A 21,256-nucleotide genomic window follows, 5' to 3' on the forward strand; every position below is an offset into this window, starting at 1 on the left:
ATGATGTTTGGTCATTCTGTCCTGACAATCAAATCTTATTTTCATTATCTCTTATTAACTATAACACGTTAATCTCACTATATTCCTGGAAAATCCTACACATGTTCCATTTTCTTGGGTTTCTAGATTTTTTTTCTTCCATATCCCATGAAAGCTTTCCCCAGTTATTTACAAAGCAGGCTTCCACTTGTAGTTTATATTTATGCCTCCATGTCCACCTATGCAAAACTGCTCCTGCACACTCCACCTTCATTATGTTCTATGCATTTATTTTGAATAGTGTTTATCACAAATTAAAATTTTTATATAAGTAGACAATTTCAAATATACATAAACATATATATTTATACATAAATATATAGTAGACTCTGTTGGCACTTAATAGTTGTGACTTGAATGAATAAGTCAATAAATTGCTGTGGATATTTATGGGATGGATAGTTAGAAAGAAGATGTATTACCTGGAGAAAATGAGTAGGAAAAAGCTAGCATAATTGAGAATACACTAGACATTTTAAGACAAAGGGAGGAAAAAAAGGATCCTATAAAGGGTACGTATAAATGCATTTGATTTTTAAAATTGTGGTTAAATAAAATAAGAAAATTTATTATCTTAAGCATTTTTAACTTCAGTAGTGTTAAGTATATACACATTGTTGTTGAAATAAATCTCCAGAACTTTTTTTCATTTGCAAAACTGAACCTCAATATCCATAAACATCAATTTTTGATATCCCCATCATCCTAGCATCTGGCAATCACTGTTGTTCTGTTTATGGCCTTGACATGGAGTTGTGGAGTATTTGTCTTTCTATGACTGTCTCTTTCCACTTAGCATAATGTCCTCAAGGGTAATTTATATTATTACATGGATCAGAATGTCCTTTTCTATTAAGGCTGGAGGATATTCCACTATGTATTATGAAGAATGCTGCTCTAAACATGAATATACAAATATCTTAAGAAATCCTGTTTTTAATACTTTTGAGCATGCACTCATTCAGAAATGGAATTGAAATTGCTGGATCACATGGTACTTTCCATTCTACTTAATACTGAACTTGAGTCTAGCAATGTGCTGAATTCATCAATTACAGTAATTTTATGTACAAGATTTTTTTTTGGATTTTGTTGCATCATCATATCATCTGAGAATAAAATGACTTTTTTCTTTATTTTCCAACTGATTTCTTTTTTTCACTTATTAATGTGTTGACAACAGTGCAATATTGAATAAAATTGTTGAAATAGAATTTTTTCTCAATATCTAGAGGAATGCTTTCACTATATTACCGTAGTTTTTGTTTGTTTGTTTTGTTTAAGAATTATTAAGTTATTTGATGGAGTGACAGGTAGAGGAAGTGGGAGAGAAATCTTCAGGCAGACTTCCCACTGAGCTTGGAGCTTGATGTGGGGTTTGATCCCAGAACTCTGAAATCATGGCCTGAGCCAAAAACAAGAGTTAGGTTTTTTAAAAGATTTTGTTTATTTATTTATTCATAAGAGACACACACACAGAGGCAGAGACATAGGCAGAGGGAGAAGTAGGCTCCCTGTGGGGACCTTGATACAGGACTCATTCCAGGCCTTGAGCCAAAGGCAGATGCTCAACCACTGAGCCAAGCAGGCATCTCCAAAGTCAGATGTTTAACCAACTGAGCCACCCAGGTGACCCTAGCATAGTTTTATTGTATATATTTTTATTAGTTTACAAAAGTTAACTTCTATTCCTAATTTGTTACTTTTTTTCTTTCTTATAAAGGATACTGGGCTGTATAAAAAGATTTTTTTTCTGCATCTATTATAACTATATGATATGTCTCTTACTTCAATAAAATAATAAATTTTAATGATTCACTTTGAATTCCAACCCAAACTTACATTCTCCTAAAAATAAAATTGGATTGCTTTTTTTTTTAATCATACAGTGAAAATCTTTAGTTATTCATCATTAGACATGATGTTAAGGGTAAATTTCTTTTATAGTGAAGTGTATTCTCTTCTAATCCTTCGTTAGTGAATGTTTTCATTGTGAATGAATGTTGCACTTTTGCAAATTATTTTCATTGTCAATTGATATAAATACTTGGAATAAACCACTCCAGGTTGTGGTGTATTCATTTTATATATTAGATTAAATCTGCTGATATGTTTTGATGAATTTTGCATGGATTTTCATGAGTGATATCAATCTTTTTTTTTCCTTTTTGTACTATATTTTTCTGATTTTGAAATTAGGGTAATGCCAGTCTTATTAAATGAACTGTAAAGTGTTCTAATCTTCCATTTTCTAAAAGGGATTTTATAGATTTAGTGTTAGTTTTTATTTGAATGTTTGGTAGAATTTCCCAGGAAAACCAACTGAGCCTGAACTTATCTTTTATAAAATGTTTTTAATTATAATTTTAATCTCTTAATATCTGTGAGACTATAGAAATGAGCTATATCATCTTGAGTGAGTTTTAGTATTTTGTAGATTTGAAAATACTGGTCTATTTCATCTATGATACCAAAATTATGTGTGTAGACACACAATATTCCCTCATTCTTTTAATGTCTATGGTGCTTTTAGTAATATGCCAACTTTCATTCTTGATATTGGTCATAATGTGTATTTTCCTTTTTTGTTGCCAGTTTTGTTAAGCACTTATCAGTTTTGTTGACCTCTTCCAAAAGAAAAATATTGAGTGTTTTGTTTCTTTCTATAGTTCTGTTTTCTAATTTTACTGAATAAGTATATGTTTACTACCCCTTTTATCTTGCCTTCTTTGATTTATTTTGTTCACAATTTTATGCTTTATTAAAAGGAGAAGATTTTAATTTTGACTCTTCTTCAAACAGTGGTGGGCTAAAGAGTTTCTGTTTTTGTTGTTGTTTTTGTTTTGTTTTGTTTTTGGTGAGGTCACTTTCTTGAGACCTTCCCTTCTATAGATCTCTCTAGTAATTTTTGGTTCCCTATAGTTCAATATTTTACTCCTCCATCCATAAAAGTAAAGCTTTAGTTCTCTTGCTCTTTCATTCACCTCAGCAACCAAGACTATACACAAGGTTAAGTGATGAAAAGTCAGCAAGAAAAAAAAAAGTAGCAAAGGTTGGCCCCATCCTCCTGGAACTACCAACCCAAATATTGAAGATGTTTCCAGTCTCTCCAAATTTTGCTTTCTGTGGAATCCTACTATAGCCACTGACATAGCTACAAGCTTATTAGGTGACTGGAGTCCCAGACATTGGAGAAAATGAAAAACCAACCAACCCACAAACAAAATGAATGATTTCTGTACACTCTCCAATGTTAGGAGTTCTCTTCCCTTTCTACAAGGAGGAACTTGGAGAAATCTGGGACAATTATTTCTGGAACTAGAAAGCAGATATATTCACAATTGGAATCATATTGAGTACATGTCTCTCACACAAACACAGTAAATATAAGAAAGACATTTTGAAACTTGAAATACAAGACAAAATAAATAAATGCATAATAAAGGAGTCTAAGTATCAATTCCAAAAGTGAGCATGTCTTTGGTTAATAGATATGTGACATTAATGTTTATAAATGAAATCCAACTTCTAGCTAACCAAGAGCCCACACTCCAGATTCATACAAGAGGAAATTCAATCCTAACATATTATAATCTTCAGCATAGAAAAATATGTATTAAACCAAAGCACTGTATGGTTTATGGGTGTAAAATTTTAGTTTTCATTGATGACTAAAAACAGAAGAGTTGGTTGTAAAGCAAAACTGGACAACTTTGAAATCATAAAAATAAAAATGCATTGAAGTTAGAGCCCAGTTAAGGAATTATAGGATCAGGAAAGGTATAAAAAGAGTCAAAATATGTAAATTAATTTTTGATATAAAGGTATTATCAGATTTATAAAAAAATGGAATGATGTAAATAATATAAGCAACAAATTTAAACTATCATCAACGCAGAGAAGTACAAACTCAACAAAAGAAAACTGTTAATATGGTGAAAGAGCCTTTGAAACCTAAGATATCCTCCTTAATTTAATAGATAATTACAATGATAAAAATTGCAATTTTCTAATTAACACCTGAATGTGCCAAAAACGGATAGCACCTCAACATACTAATAGTTCACTCCTAGTAAAAACCGAAAGTCAAAAGCCAAAACAAAACAAAAAAACAACCCCTAGCCACTAACAGGACACTTAAATGATTTACGAATGGAAACAAATATCCTGAGGTAAAATAGACATGGATATGCAAACGAAAGTAGCTCACTTATTATCACAGTAAAAATTAATGAAAAGAGATAATATCTAACTATGCCAATGAAAATGTTGAATCTCAAAAATCAATATAAACTCTTAAAATTATCTAGAAAAAAAGTAAAAGGAGATACTTGTAAAAGTATAAACGAAGTCTACCCCCTTTTCGTGTTCACCTTTCCTCCCTGATAGCCAGAGATGCCCACTTCAGGACTTGTAGCAGATGCCAAGGTAACAGACTTATATGGTGGACCTAACTCAGTCTCCAATTATATACGATCATATCAGCACAACACATCCCTTTTATTACGCATAGTGGCTTTGCTTCTCTGATGAAACCCTAAAAGATGTATTTTCTTAAAGTAGGATGGCAATACCATTGTTTTTGAATACAAAGAATATAATAATGGTTTACCTAATAACAATAAACTATCCTAATTCCCAGAATAAACTAACTGAAAGCCTACAGCAGAAGATAATATAGTAGGATCTAAAATAAATTGATGTCCTCAATTTATATGGGGAAAGGATAATATGTAAATAAGAATATTGAAAATAATGATTTGAACCATCAGTCATGTAGGGTTTCTGAGGAAGTACAAACCACTTTGCGAGGAAAGCTGAGAGAAGTCTTTCTGGTGTTTGGACGAGAGTTTGAGAGAGAATACAGAACATTTCAGTACGATGACATGCATAAGGAAAAAAGATGGTTTGAGTTGTTTAGAACGCTATCTTATTTTAATAGTAGGAAATAAGATCTCCAGGTTTGCACTGATGGTGCTTCAGCAAGACAGATTTGTGGTGTGGCAATGTTTTCACTGGTAACAAGTAATCCATTCTGGGTTGACAAAAAAAAACCTCAGAGCTGCCAGTATATATATGAAGAAACACATCGACACATCGAGTAGGATACTTGAAAATTTCAACACAATTTTATCTGAAATTTAATAAACTAGCTTCACCCAGCATAAATGAAATATGCTCAAAAAAGGAAGGAGGAATTTTGCTACTTTATCAGTTTTGACTTTAAAAGCTGTGAATGTTACATAAAATGACATTATTTCCTGACACTAATTCCACAATCCAAATTAAAAAAAAATGCATATCTATTCCTTGATACTTTTACTCATTTTTCAATAGAGGAGGCTTTAAGAAACAGATTCTGCTTACTGTACTTTGTAAATGAGATGAAATATTTAAATTTTAAATTTTCATTTGTTGTTGCCTTTGAGTTAAATGTGTGTGCACAGTTGCAATAAGAAATGTGATGAGCAATATTTTTGGCTCCTGACAGATAAGAGAAGCTCATACCTAAATCCTTCTTATAAACTAGGTTGAATTGTAAAACTAGTAGATTTCTATGGGCAAACTAGCCAAGGACAGAGGAGTGTAGAAGAAATAAATTTCAATTAGTATAAAGAGTCAACCATAGTGATGGGATAAAATGAGTTCAGGGTTGATACACTTACAAAAAGAAATAATGACACATGAATGAGTGAAAAAAATCTGCCTCTTAAAATGGTTATTGAGCTGTGGTAAGTCTAGAGCTAAACTGCTTTGAGATCAAAGTGAAGAGTTTCAGAAAATTCAACATTAATTTGCACTATTTTTGTCAGCTGTAAAATCATATGGCAATCAAAGCTTAACTAAGAAAGTTCTTATTTTTTAAATCAATCACAGAAAATTAAACTTGCAATGGGCCTTTTGATTTAACAACTTCAATTATGGTGGCTGAATATATAAAGTTTAACTCAATAATGAAACATAGGAAACACATAGGGTAATGTGATTTTTATATGTAATTTTTTTTAAAAGTTAAAAGCATAACTCTTACACAAGTATGTGTCAATATTTATTAACTCATCAATGAGGAAATCAATAAAATGATAAAGCTGATTCAAAAAACATTTTGAAAAGCTGGGCATTAATAGACATTTTTGAAAAATATTAAAAGATGTTGAAATAATGTGACTAAGATAGATATAAAACTAGTAAACGGGGATCCCTGGGTGGCGCAGCGGTTTGGCGCCTGCCTTTGGCCCAGGGCGCGATCCTGGAGACCCGGGATCGAATCCCACGTCGGGCTCCCGGTGCATGGAGCCTGCTTCTCCCTCTGCCTATGTCTCTGCCTCCCTCTCTCATTCTGTGTGACTATCATAAATAAAATAAAAATTAAAAAAAAAAGTTTAAAAAAAACTGGTAAACGTCCTTGAGAGGCAATAAAACCATAAATTCAGGGGTTGTCTTCTATATCAGACAGAAATCTGCATGTGAACATGCACTTCACGTTGTCTGGGCTTTAATCAAATAACAAATAGCAGAGTCAAAAAAAAAAAAATAAAATAGCAGAGTGACCACAGGCTCATTGTCCTAGATAATTAAATAATCCTAAGAGGCTCTTTTTAAACAATACCTGGTATGAGGTTGAAATCATACTGCACATTATTTTGCCTTATTTTCAAATTTTGGATACTTTACATTTCATTCACTACAGAAGGCCATCTTAAATATTATAATAAATATAATGAAACTACTTGAGTTTATATATAATTAAAGCTGAAGTTATGTAAGACTAATGATAATATATACACAAAGATAAATCATAAATTATTAAATAACTTAAATTTCTGTCTTTAATAGAAAAGGTAATGAATTATCTGATCTTGTTTTATACTGATGATCATTTCATTCCTATATCATATTCTTTACTTACAGAAACGTAGGTGGTATTTTTAAAAAGTAAATTCATAAACTTGGTAAACAGTCACAACATTAACTATTGCTTTTTATCGTTATCTTGATTCTTCAGTTAAATATTCATTTATAATTCAGTTGTGTTTTTGGCAGTTTAGGGCTTTTTTTTTTGGTTTTTGTTTTAATTAACTCCACGTTCATACCATCAAGAAAAATAGTGGTGAGTGGAAATAAGTTAAAAAGTGATAGAAACAGAGGCTAAAGGATATTCCAATAGAATATACAATTTTCGAGAGAAATAATTGGTATGGAAATGTAAAAGGATATTAATCTAGGTTTGAGCTTGTGTATATAATGGTCAATAATTTTACAACTCAATTGTTGACATTAGCATAGCTTCACTTGAAGCCAGTTTTTAAGTTATTTAACATTAAATATAAAGTTGGTTTTTAAAGGATTGATTTGAGAAGCTAAGCAGTTTCAGCTATAGTATTTGACATCTGCTCCTTAGCAAGTAATAACATTAATAAAAGAATGCAATCTTCTACAATGAACAGAGTGGATGGTCTAGTAAATCACTAGATAACTTTACCCACGAAATCTTTTCTTGCTCAAGGCTGGGGCATGACTGAAAACAAGAAAGAAAAAGAAAATAGAAGGCTTTTCAAGGGAGTAAAGTAGATTTTCCTATTTGGATAGAAGACAAATGTTCCAAGGCAGGAAAAACTACTCATTCTTACACAATAGACTTTGATCCCTTTTCTATTCCTCTTCCTGGTGGAACACTTTAGATTGCAGCTCTGCAAATTGATACCCAAGGCTAAGAGCAAATGGGAGCATTTGCTCCTAAATTTCTCTCTTTCTCTTAAATGTTATCGCTGCCTGATTATAGGGGATGGATATCATGGCCACACCCATGTCAGGGCAAGGAAGACGTGGTAATGTCTCTAACATTAGTTTACAGGCTGGAGACAGAACAGTTTAGAGACTAGCACAGAAAACATACCAAAGGCAACAGTAGAAGTAACGTGAGTGAGAAACATCTCCCTTCACCCACATTCCTATATAGAGAATCTTTAAGAATTTAAATTGGGAACAGCAATATTGGGAAATTTTTTAGCAATCTTTATATACGCAGCTCCCGTGCTATGAAAGATCGAGCCAAGGGACTACATTATGTTATGAATTCTCGTTAATTCCTGAACAGTGTATGTTAAATTCATATAAAATGATTTGAAGACAAGATAGATTAGCATGCATTAAGTACCCATAATAATATTCAAGATTGTCAAAGAGGTATTACGAAATAATGATAATATAAGATAAAGTTCAGAGAGTTTCCCTGGTGTCAGTAAATAAATCTCAGCTTTTAAGGTTCATGGGCTCCAATTAAAATGTTATTCAAAGGAAGCAAAGTGTCAGGTTAATAGAAATAAGAAAAAATGGTTAACCACGGCAGAAAAAGCATTTTCTTACATTTGAATAAATATTTCTGCAGAATCTTAACAATATGTCACTTTCTATGAATGGAATTTTATTTCACTACAGAGTAATAAGTTAATTGATTTGATCTTTTGAACCATATATAAAATAACAACCACTTTGTTATGTACGTATACTTCATGATTCTTCTCTCAACATCAAAGGGATTTTAAAAATGCATTGTAAAAACAATAATTAATTATCTCAAATAAAAAATTATCTCTGCATTAAGAATGCAAACAGTTTGTGGTAGGGAGAAGCAACCTTGAAATGAGCATGTTTGCCATTTTATTTATTTTCTCCCATTTCTGTATAAAGTGTCCTACTATGGTCAAATAAAATCAAAATTTTCTTTGAAAAAAAAATCATGAATAGTCACTTAACATATTATTTAAGTAATCAGTTAAGGCATACATTTGCCTCACTCCCTTCTTTCTTTTTATAACCACAGAAAAGGTAAGTGGTTTGTGGGTGGTCCCAGAGAAGTCACTTATTATTACACTTGAATTTCCAATTCTTCTAAGAATTCACGTTATTTCTTCTTTCTAACTCACTAATCTTTCAGCCTTCTGCAGTTTGTGTCAGGCTCTTCTCTGGTACATCAGGTCTACAGAAGAGTATTGTTATGGACAGGAATCAAGTTGAAAAGCAGAACAGTAAAAAAAGAAAAAAGAAAAAAAGAAAAGCAGAACAGTGCAGTAGTCTTTGCAGTGATGTACCATCAACTCAATTAATGTGAAACACTCTGATGTTCACAAGATTACAATCTTAAGAAAATTAATTTTCAGATTCTTATACTCAACAGTCTTCCCTAAAACTACCCTCTGTGGGAATTCATCTGCTGATCTTTCTACCTACACTTTTACAATTGTCCCTTCTCACGTATCTCTAGTATATTTGGAATCTTACCATGAAACAATAGCTTGAGGGTAAAAAAAAAGGTTCGTATAACAAAGGGACATTTCAAAATACAGTATTTAACTGTTGAAGTTATTGAAAAAATGGGAAATGCCAAGTTCTGAGAAACAGTTCCTTTTAAAACCAGTCCATCTTGTTGTTGCTGTTTTAAACATATTGGTTGGAAAATAAAATTCAATTCTCACCTAGAAGCTCATTAAAAATAATTTTTGATTATGTCATTTTTGTCATGTAAGTCAGGAGGTGTACAAGGAGTTGAGGGACATCACTACAAAAAATCAAGCTTTGCCACCTTCACTTACTATTTTATATCAACAAATTTTCTGAGTCCAAAGCTATAAAAATGAAGACAATGTTTTATTCCAGCTGATATTAGTATCTCTGTGTATATATAATAATTTAAATAAGCAAGTATCTTCTACCAAATTAAGGAACATATAAACCATAAAATGTTATTTTAATAAGTATCAAAATTGAAATATATACATATTCACACTTTTGTAATCATGTACTGATAATAATTTTATAAAACCAATTCAGAAGAATATTTGAAACTTAGAGACTTAGGACAATAAGATATTTTATGAATATACTTCAAGTTATAAATATCTTTATTGTATGAAATTCTGCTTAAGAAAGTAAATATAAAATATTTTCTTAAATAAAATATGTTAAATTAAGATGTATTTTTAAAGAAAATTGGAGTGAAATAGAGTATGAAGAAAAATATTTAAACTCTTTGTTGACTATTGTAAAGAAAGAAAATATACACAAATCACTCAAGAACCAGAAAAATATTAGCATTCCTGAGGCCTTCTTTGTGCTACTTTCCCATCATTATCCCACTTACCTCAAGATAAGCCTATCTTGATTCCCAACACAAAGGCAAGGACACCTACATTACTAGTACTATAAAACATTTTACAGATATAGGCCACACCAGAACCATATGACCAGAACCAAACCAAAACAATACAATAGAATGTCAGATAATATGATATAATATCACATTTTAAAAAACAAAGGAATGCGCTTTGGAATAAAGGGATCATTGCTATTATTTGCAGATGACATTATGCATCTATCAAAATGGCTAATATACTAAAGAGAGACAAAATGTTACTGCCTGATTTCTTTTGCTAATATTTTGTTTATAATTATTAAATCTATTTTCATGACAATGATGTTTCTGTATTTTTTTTCTTGAAATATATTTGCATGGTGTTAATATCAAAGTTACTGAGGCCTTATAGTGGGAAGCATGGGTGGCTCAGCCCATTAAGCATGTACCTTTGACCCAGGTCATGATCTCTGAGTCCTGGAATGGAGCCCTAAGTGTTGAGCCCCACTATGAGCCCCTGGATCATCACTCAGTGAAGAGTCCACTTCTCCCTCTCCCATTGCCCTTACCCTGTCAGTCGTGCTCTTTCTCTCAAATAAATAAATAAAATATTTAAAAATGCAGAAGATCGTAGGGGAAGAGAGGAAAAATAAAACAAGATGAAATCAGAGGAGACAAACTATAAGAGACTCTTAATCATAGGAAACAAACTGAGGGTCTCTGGAGGGGTGGGAGTGGGAGGATGGGATAACTGGGTGGTGGGCATTAAGGAGGAGTGCTTGTGATGTAATGAGCACTAGGTATTATATAAGACTTGATGAATCACTGACCTCTACCTCTGAAACCAATAATACGTTATATGTGAATTAATTGAATGTAAATAAAATGAAAAAAAAATAAAATTTTAAAAAGCCAAAAAGCCAAAAAAAAAAAAAAACCCCACCAAAACAGAACAAACAAAAAACTCCTAAAACACAAAGTTACTGAGGCCTTATGAAAATAATGCTGTCTTTTTTGTTCCCCATTAGCTAGAGAATTTTGCATAAGATTGCTGTAATTCTTTTTTTTTTAATACTTGGAAGAATTCTGAGGAAACCATATGGGCACAAGTTTGTGGATTATATTTTGTAGGGGGTTTTTTAATAAAAAAAAACTTTATTTCTTTAGTAGACATCAGACTTTCAGATTATCTATTGCTTCCTTTATTCATTTTGGTACATTGTATTTTTTTAATTACTACTTTCACACAAATTGTCAAATTTAATTGGCATAGAGTTGTTTTTAATATGTCCTATTTATCTTTTGAATATCTGTGCAGACTTCTTCCAGGCTAAGAAAAAGTAGTACTAGTAAAACTGTGATGCGATATCATAAAAATCATGTTTTGGAAACAAAAACAAACAAAACAATAAAATGCTTAGAACATATTTTAAGTGAAAAAAAATTAAAGTGTTTTAAAATCTTTACTAATTAGATAATTTGTATATAGAAAGAAAGAGTGAAATGGATTGAGGCATATACATGCAAACTACACACACTTAAACCTAACAGAGTTATCACAGCAAAATGAGATACACGTGCCTATCATTTTGTCCTTAGAGACTTTTCCCTGCAATTCACATGGTTAATATGAACACGAATTGCTTTCATAGTGAGAACAATGTTTCAAATTGAAACAGAAGCTTATAATTTTGTTAGCTCTCAATCTCAAGACTAATTTAATTTTCTAAACCATATTTATAATTGCATAAATGCAATTATCTTATTTATTCCAAAGTCCCACTAAATGTCCACATATACATTTGCTTTAAAATTTGCTTTTGTAAGGTAAAATATATTTAACCCTATTTATTTATAGTGATAATGACAAATGAAGGTTGTCATTTCTCATGATGATAATTTATTAACATAAATCAATTGGTGAGAGTTGGAAAAGAGCAGAGACAGACCACTTTTTGTTCCTGCCTACATTTCTGAAATGACTGTCCATGAGCACACATAGAATCAAGATCAGTTACATACATAAATGAACTGCAGCCAAGCAGTATCAGGAGATGGATGTGACATAAAGAGGAGATCCATGTGCACATTTTTTAAGAGATTTTATTTATTTATTCATGAGAGACACCGAGAGAGAAGCAGAGACATAGGCAGAGAGAGAAGCTGGCTCCCTGCAGGGAGCCCAATGAGGGACTCAATCCCAGCACCCCGGGATCACAACCTGAGCCAAAGGCAGATGCTCAACCACTGAGCCACTCAGATGCCCCCCCGTGTGCACTTCTGAATCTAATTCAGTCCTCTGAAATTATATGAATGTGTTATGTTAGATTCCTGAGGACCGCATCAAGTTCAACAATTCCGTAGAGGGACTCACAGTCCTAAAACATGGTTATATGTATGGTCATAGTGTCTAATAGCAAAATTATACAAATTGAAATCAGTAGCAGGAAAACACATGGGACAAAGTCTGGAGGAAAGTAGGTACAAGATTTCAAGAGTTGTCTCCTAGTAGGGTCACACAGGACACCTTGTCCCCCAGCAGAAGACTGCAACACATAGAAAATATCATCTGCACTCAGCTCATCAGTACCCAAGGTTTTGACAAGGGCTGGCGTGGTCACTCTCTGGTTTGATATGAACCTACCGGGCAGGATGAATCTTTCACAAAATTTGATTTTTATGTTGCAATTGATGGCAGCATGTACACACCCACTTGTGCATGCACCAAGAATGTAAGAAGAGGTTTATACCCACACAGTGAGAATTTTAGGGGACTGTACAGGACACTGGCTTGATGTTTTTATGGTGTTTAGAGGATGCACTGGGATGAGGGTTGCCTAGTTTGAATCCCCTGCCAGGACCAACCGAGGGAGCACCATACTATCTTATTAACTTACCCAGATATAAGAAAGCAGGGTAGGAGTGAGAGACTTTCTGTTAAAAAAGCAAACTTAAAAGCTGCCTACAAACTTCCAAATACTGAGTTAGATACTTTAATGCACCTCATTGAACGCATGCCAGAGTGCCAGACACCTAGAAGGAAAGCTGATGTTGACCGTAAACCACAGCTCTAGTACAATAAACCAGACTCATCATCGAGGAAAGTTTTATACTGGTGGCAGGAGCTGTCCATCCACCAGGTTCTTAAGCACCAGCCAAGGACCAACCTATCAAGACCTTTCTTAGGATGGGCACCTTCAGCCTGCAACATTAACTCTTTTTCTTCACAAGTGTGCACTGAAGTTCATGTAGACGACCTGACCACTTAGATTTTGTCACATGATTTTGTCATTGACTTTCGCAGGATTTTTTTTTTCTCAGCTTTGTTCTTCTGTAACATGCAGCTCATAGGACATATTCAAGTAGAGATGCAGCAGTACAGAGAAAGCAAAAATAATTATTAATAATAATAATAATAATAATAATCTTCAAATAGTGTGTGTTACACCCTATTTTGTTTACCTAAGTTCTGAGCTTTTTAGCTGTGGCATCAATTTGTTGAACATTTTCTGCTAACCTTTGGAGTTGTGTAGTATGAATGCTGCATCAATTGAGACAAGTCTGTTTAGGCAACGGGCCTCCTCTGTTGCCGAGGCATGAAGTCTCTGCTAACAACCCAACGGTGAATCTGTAAAATAGATGCTCACCTTGGTTACCTCTCTGATCTGAGTGGTTGGCGTCTGTAGTCACCTTCAGGAAATATGAAATCCCTTTACATGCTCTCTGCCCCAAGAGCTACTGTATATATATTTACGAGATGTAGTATCATACAATAGCTACTATATATCTTTATTTAACTAAATCCCCATATTCTTTAGTTTATATTTTTGGTGAAAAATTAATTAATGAAATCTTAGAGTAAACCACACACAATATAAAGATAAAGTTTTGTTAACATCTGTGTGTTCCGTAGGTGTATCAATAGGCTTTCAAAGTTATAAGTACCTTTCCATTTCAACGTTATAGTTTTAAAATTCAATTATCTTCTGATATTGAAGAATAAAGGTTTTTGTTGTTGTTGTTGTGGGATAGTTACAATTCTTGTAACGAATAACAGATTGAAATGTAGACAAGGCATTGTATATTTATTAAAGGAATTATACTCTGAATACTTAGCTACAAATTTCATACCTCCTGGCTGAAGAGTAAAATTGAAATAGCAGACATGCCATAATGCAATTTACAATATAATTAGCTGTTGGTAGTGTTATGTATTTCAAATAATTCCATTATTAAAATGTTTGCAATTTACATAATCAGACAAATAATTGAATGAGGTTGATATAGGAGAGGTTTTCCTACATAGAATGAAAGACTACTCATAAGTAGAAGTAATGGCCAACTTTAAATATTGAAAATAGTTTAAGCACCATAAACCAGGTCAAGGTATTTAACAGAAATAAAGTAGAAAGATGCATTTTAGGCATTGAAGTATGCCTCTTTTTTTTTTTTTTACTGTTGCAAAATATTGTCAATAAGATGGTAAGATGAATTTTTTGTACAGTTTCACCATCTGAACTGATATATGTTCTGAGTATATCAGAACATATTTGATATTTACCATAAAATAATATAGTTTTAGCATATTATTTAGAAATATCTTATAAAAGTGATTTTGCTTTTACTTTCACTAGTCGAGATTTCAGAATTTTGAAAGGTATTTTGATTCCTTCTTACTGTATATGTGCAGGTATCACTGAATCTTGACTGTTATCAGTACTAAAGCCAGACTTATCTGGGAACATTAGAAACTAGAATAAGTAGGTTTAATAGAAGTCTCTTTATAGAGCAAGACAAGCCCCTTTTAAGAGGAAACGTATGGAGAGAGATTAGGCTAGTCCCTAACAGCTCCATTTAGTGAGGAGACCTCTAATTTAGACATAAGAGTTTAAATTGCAGACAGGTGTCTGCTGCTGGCTTTTTCTCTTGAATTTTCTGGCACAATCTGAAGTCAAATTGGGGCTGAAATTACTGTATCATGTAAACCTTAAGCAAAACATAAGGTATGTTAAGGATCCTATCTCATTGCCTGGGAAATCTTATAATTTAATGAGTATAATTTAATTTAATGAAACTTCAAGAAGGGCTCACGTGTGTACTTGCTTCAGGGCTATGTTTACAGAGGAAACAGAATTTCCACACACACAGGTGGTTAATAAAGGGTGTGGGCTGCCATGCTTTTTGTTGAAGGTGAAACTGAAATATTTCAAGATTCTCACAGAAACAATTGTTCAATGCTTTCTTCTAGCCTGCGGTAAAAATAAGAGGGGCTACAAAGCTGGGGACTATTGTTTCAGTTAATTTGATATCATCATCTTTTATTCTTTTCCCAGTGCACTTCTGTTTGGTAGATCTCTTGAGTCAATTCACAGCACTTTGCATATCTCTTCTTATAGCTTATCCAGCATTTGTTTTATCTACTAAGTTACCACCTAGAGTGGGGAGCTACAAACTAGGGCCTGTGGGCCAAATCCAACCCAAGGCCTATTTTCATACCACCCTATTCGCATCCTAAGAATTGATTTTACTATTCTAAACCAGGTTATTTAAAAGAAGAAGAATATGCCACAGAGACTGCACATAGACTGAAAAGCCTAGAATATTTATTACTTGACTATTAAGAGGAAAAATGTCCACTCTTGATGCAGGGCAGTGCCTTCAATACAACCTTCAGCAAGGATGGAAATATTGGCACTTTTCAAGAGAGTATTAAGCAAAATCTTTACCTTTCTAATGAAAAACAAACAAACAAACAAACCTTCTTTTAAGGTACCTCAACATTAAGGATAAACTTGTTTGAGAGAAATTTTTAAGAAGGGAACTTCAGGCTTAGCATAAGAGGACATTTTCTGAAATTAAGTATGGGTAAAAGTTTAATGAACATCATTGAGAAGCAGCTATTGTCATGTTAAGATGCTTTGAAACAGAGACCAGATAGACCAACTCATCGGTGGTGACGATGGAGAGTCTCCTGGATTACAAGTGAAGGTTCTTCTAACTGTGCTAAAATATCTTTCTTCAGTAAGTCGATGCGGAATTGACTGGCTGTATCTAACATTTAAAATGGGTTCATGGAAATAAATATTCATTCAAAGCAAAGCTGTTTAGCCTCTTAAAATTGAGTGAGTTTCCAGAAAAAATGAAGAATATAAATGTTATAAAATGCAAGAAAGATCTTGGAATAACAGCTTACCTAGATAACTTGAATATATTGTTTCTCAAATAATGACAGAGATTGTCTCATCCACCCTTATGATATCATGCAAATAAAAGCAGGCTTTCTCCCAAAGAGAGAGAGACAGAAACAAAAAAAGACAGACAGGCAGACAGAAACGAAAAAAGAAGCATTCTCAGTAACTAAGTGGTGTTTGGTGCTTATTTGGTTTCAGAGTCTTGCACAATTAAATATGCTCAGGAACCTCAGTGATTGGCTAAAAACCAATTTTAAAAAGAAGCTCCTCTAGAGTGTTCAGTTTGGTAGACAAAAGTCTTTTAAGCTCATTAGGAGTTTAGAAAATCTAATATACAATAACAACAATACAAAAAAGAAAGGTAGGGGTGTTACTTAAAAAAAAAGTAATGACACCTAATGAAAACACTCTAGAGGTATCCAGGACCATCAGCTGTAATATGTTTCACACACAACAGGACAATTCTTTTACTCCATTGATTCATTCTCCTTCAATTTTTATTTTCTTATTAGATGGGAGCAATATAGAAAGAAAAAGTCATTTTCAATAACTCTAAATCTAGAAATCTTTGCATAGCACTACATGAATGAAAATGTGGGGAGAAGAAATTATCTTTAGTTCTCAGAGCTTTGGAGAGACAACACACAGTAAAATGGGCAGATTGAACTTTAATTTACATAGCCAGCTCCCATAACAAACAACAAATACTAAATATCTTTTTTGTACACGATATTTTTGAATGGTGCTCAGTTGGATATAAACACGATAGCACAATATTTTCTGCTGATAGGTTTATTGTACAGTTGAAAATGACAAAGTAATCAGACCTGCTCCCAATAGGCATAGTGTGTATGTTAAAGCTCATGCCAGTCAAATCTCTTAAAGCGGATATTATTATTATTATTTCTAAATTGCAAATGAAGAAACCAAGATATAGAAAGGTGTTATTTATCCAGAGCCTCCATTAATAACTGCTAGAATCTGTTCTCAAATTTAGATTTGGCTTACCCTGGGCTTAGAGTTTATAGCTGTTGAACAGATTAAAAGTTCTCTAAGAAGGAAGTGATGAGTGGTAAATGAGTCTTGTGAGCAGCGTTGGAATATAGAGAAGACGTAACTCTGAATGTGAATGAGCCAAAAAGTTTTTGTGCAGAATGGGAAGCAGTATTTTCTCCCTGAGAGATGAGAATGATTTAGATGAGCTGAGAAGAAGGAGTGGGGTGGAATTTTAAGAATTTATAAAATTTACCGAAACACAAATACACACACACACACACACACACACAAACAAACAACTATCTGCCAGAAGAGTCACAATATTGCTGTAAACATGAAACCAGATTGAACAATATTCACTCTTTTGTCAATGCTCAGACAGCACCATAGCAAAGGCTTCCATCTCTATATCCAAAAAAACAATCTGCTCCCTTCAACCAGAAATAAAATATCTTTAAAGTTTTGCCTTTCTCATCCAGCTCTTCAGTTTACCTGGAAATAATTTCTCGTATGTTATAAAGAAGGATTACAAATTTGTTTGTTTTCTCTTTTTTTCCCACCTAAACAAAGAGTATTTGAAATGTTCCTGGTGTTATATCATGCGTCTAAGAATCATTACATGAATAACAACGCGCACCTTAGAACATAAGTAGGTTTCATTCTTCGAAAATAAATCTTTGGCTCTTACGAATGAGGCGTTATAGTTTCGAAAGACAGGCAGTGCTAGGTCTGTATTTGCAAAAACCTAATTTCTACAGCTTTGAAACAATGATGATAGACTTGTTCACTCACTATCAAAACATCTATAATTTGATTCTAGCACCCTCCCATATTGAAATTTCCTGTTGACTTTATTAACGACTGATAATTAGTCATTTCATAAGTTATTTTTTACCTATTTTGTTAAATCCAGTTTTCCTTTCTTTGAGCTCTTATTTCAATACCAGCTAACATCCTGTGTAATATTCGTTTCAGGTGTACAATATAGTAATTTGACACTTCCGTAGGATACCCAGTGCTCATCTCAGCAGGTGCACTCCTTAATCCCCATCACCTATTGTAGGCACCCCTGCTTGTTTTCCCATATCATAATGATGATTATATTGGTGAAGATGAAGGTAATGATGATAATTATGGTTAGTAATTAATACACGTCAGGTTTAGTAATTGTCTGTTATTCATTTTAATGCTTTATGTTTATTAATTCAGTTAATCTCCACAAGACTCCTCTGAACAAAGCATATCATTATTATCCCTACTTTATAGGTAAAGAAACTGAGGCACAGAGATATTAACTGACTACTCAATATTGAAAACCAAGTAACTGGAAATCTGAGATTTGGATACAGGCATCTGGCTCCAGATTTGTGTCTTTACTACTATAATCCAGCCTCTTTGAATTGGATCATCAATCACCCACCACTATTTATATTAAGTATCTGGCCTTTGTTCACTGATCTGCAATACAATCTCAGTTAAATATCGTGTTCACATAACATGGTCTATTTCTGAGCTCCCTTTTCTGTTTCATTGACATATTTTCTTATTGCTACACAGATGTACTTTCTATTACTTGGTGTAAATTCTTTCTTAATTACTGTAGCTTTATGACCAGCCCTGTGGTTAGGAAAAGTCCATCAACCCTGTTCTTCTTCTTTAATAGTACCTTGAATATTCTTGGCTGTTTGTTTTTCTAAATAAATTCTAAAAGATTTTGTCAAGTAACACCAACAAAAGATATTTTGAAAGATAGGATTTTGAAAAAAAAAAGAGCTTTTGATTTATATATTCTTGAATTGATATTCCATGGAGATAATTAACATCTTGACAGTTTTAGGTCTTCCAATCTATGACTAGAGAGGATCTGCTTATCAATTTGAGTTTTTAAACATGATTTGCTCATTTTCCCTTGAAATTATTTATGAAATTATCGAGAAAAGCTAGTCCAAAGTTTATGTGTAGAGTAGATGTTTAGGTAACCTGATCTTGGCTTTCAGATCCATGTTAGAATTTGCTTATGAATTTAACTTTTTAGGGAATTCCTCACCCATCAGACCTCCTGCTCTACAATGAGAAACTTATATTTTAATCTTCTTTAGATGAGAAAGAAGAGTTTTAGAATCAATTCTCAATTTCACAATGGTTATAGCCCTGTGGGACTGTAGTTTCCTAGAAGAATGGTCTTAAATGCAATTTGGGCAGGAGTTGAGACTGTCCTCATCCCTTTGACATCTACTGAGTATTGGAGAGCCAGTGCCAGCCAAGTTCATCATTTCGTGGCTATGTCTCCAGAAAAAAACTGATACTGGGTTCCCACTTTCTTTTAGATATTCTAGCCGACTCATCATGCTTTTAAGAATACTTTTATAAATAATTTACATGCTCTTAACTGCTGTATTTTTAATTGTTCTCTGGATACTTAGCGACTTCTTTACTATAAACAGAGTTCAGTTTTATTTATTTAAATAGCTTATCGTTATCACTATCAGTTCTTCTTGGATATCTTGTTACAACTTTTCCTTGTGTCAACCATGTGCTTAGGATATGGCATGTGTTTATATAAAACATATATTCTACTATACTTTTTAGGGACATCCTTAAATCCTTATAAATTACTGATATTATTGTTTAATAAGAAAGGTTGTGAGAAAGTCAGAAATATATGACTACGGATATGAACTGGTTTTTAATAATAGAAAAAAATGCATACAGTGTGAAATACATGTAAGAAGGAAGCCTAAAAACAGAAACATACTATTTATTCAATAATTTTATATGAGGTAAGAGGTACAGTCTGAAGTCTTTGTTGTAAAAACAAACAAAAGACATCCATTCATGCTTTTAATATTTTCAAAGCCAAAGATCAGTTGAATTATCACATATAAAATTTAAATAAAAGAAATCACTACAAGCAACTTAGTTTCGGAATTTAGAAAGAGATTGTGGAGGCTACAAAATAGAAAAATGAAGAAAATATTCTGGGTTTTAGGGATGTAGGCAAAGCTACAGATTTTTCAAATATGAAGCTAAAGAACTTAATAAAAATATATTTTTTGCCAGCTGTTTGCAGATTTTCTAAATTACAGCAAATGAGTTTTAAAGCCATGTGCCAGATGGAAAAAGCCTCATATTTCCTAAAGTGTTAATGAAGTTTAGTTATAGCAAGTTAGAAACAGGAAAAAAAAATTGGTATAAGACATAACGATTTTGTCAAGCCAGCAGCTGTCACAATGAGCTACTCATCTGCCCATATTTGGACATGCTTCCCATATTTGTTACCATATTTATTATATAGTGAAATACTGAAAAATGTTCATTTTTGATGCAAGTCAGGTTTAATGAATGCTATTCATCTATAAAATAATTCTAATATAATGTGACATTGTATGATTACACTAATTTTAAGATTACATAAATGGTTTCATGAACAAATTATTTTCCATTTTTTTAATTTTATTTTTTCAAGTTCTTATTTAAATTCCAGTTAGTTAGCATACAGCTTACTATTAGTTTCAGTTGTACAATATAGTGACCCAATACTTCCAAACACCCAGTGGTCATCACGACAAGTGCACTCCTTAATCCCCACCACCCATTTCATCCATCCCCTGACCCATCTCCTCTCTGGTAATCATCAGTTTGTTATCTATGATAAAGAGTCTGTTTCTTGGTTTGCTTTTCTTTCTCTCTCTCTCTTCTTTTCCCTTTGTTTTATTTCTTAAATTCCACATATGAGTGAAACTGATTTTGCTTTCATGGAGAAATTTATTTCACATTGATGACACAAGACCACCATTTGAAAATATTTCAAGGATTGACATGGAAGAGCACTAACCAAAAATTCTATTCATTTCTGTGATATCAACATATTATTATTTTTTGATATCAACGTATTATT

This window comes from Nyctereutes procyonoides, unplaced genomic scaffold (genome assembly GCF_905146905.1).
Source record: "Nyctereutes procyonoides isolate TBG_1078 unplaced genomic scaffold, NYPRO_anot_genome, whole genome shotgun sequence".
Taxonomy (NCBI): Eukaryota; Metazoa; Chordata; class Mammalia; order Carnivora; family Canidae; genus Nyctereutes; species Nyctereutes procyonoides.